The sequence below is a fragment of the Rhagoletis pomonella genome, unplaced genomic scaffold (assembly GCF_013731165.1).
Source record: "Rhagoletis pomonella isolate Grant_MI unplaced genomic scaffold, Rhpom_1.0 Rhpom_scaffold_00011, whole genome shotgun sequence".
NCBI lineage: Eukaryota > Metazoa > Arthropoda > Insecta > Diptera > Tephritidae > Rhagoletis > Rhagoletis pomonella.
The window spans coordinates 10,504,467-10,505,239 of NW_023458565.1; positions in this window are offsets into that span (position 1 = coordinate 10,504,467).

The following is a 773-nucleotide window of genomic DNA, read 5'->3' on the forward strand; positions in this document are numbered from 1 at the left end:
AGGATCAGGAGTAGGCAGCATTGCTTTCCCGCCGCAACGTTGGAGTTGGTCTCCTTAATCAACAACACCCCTGCGGAGCGCTAGGGCTCCTCAAACAAGTGGAAATACTCCACTTCACAAGGGTCTTGCCTTCTGCGATCCCTAATTGTCATTTAATATTTATTTATGTGAATTTGATGAAAAAATATGGATAAAACTAAATATAAACTCGGCCACTTTGGAAGAGAGCTTCGAGCAAACAAGTAAGATAGTCTTAATACTAACCAATTGTCGCCGTGAGGCGCTTTTATATACACACATTCAGAGTGAAGTTTTTTAATTTATTTAAATAATTTGTGCCCCATTCATGAGGAATTCCCGGCCCCTATTTCACCCTGTTTCGAACATGGTTCTTCGAACCTGATCGGCATGAAGTTTTTCGTGGATAAACTACATTAAATAAAAACAAAAAAAAAAGTATAAAAACGACACGCCTTTCAGAAGAAAGTAGCTGCCATTGAGAAACGCATCGTCTGATGAACGGCGCGGGGACTACAGACTGCAACCTATCGTGGCAAAGTCACCAAGATAGGCCAAGAGGTCCATGAGGCGATGAGGGCATTCCAGGCGCTGAAGGAGGCACTAGCCACCTAACGCAGCCAGGGCCGGCAGGACGTATACGCGAACACTGCAGCAACACATACATACATACATATGTATATGAGCCGAAACGCATATAAAACACTAATCTGGTGCATTATATAGAATAAAATTGTCAATGACATTTGCAAAAA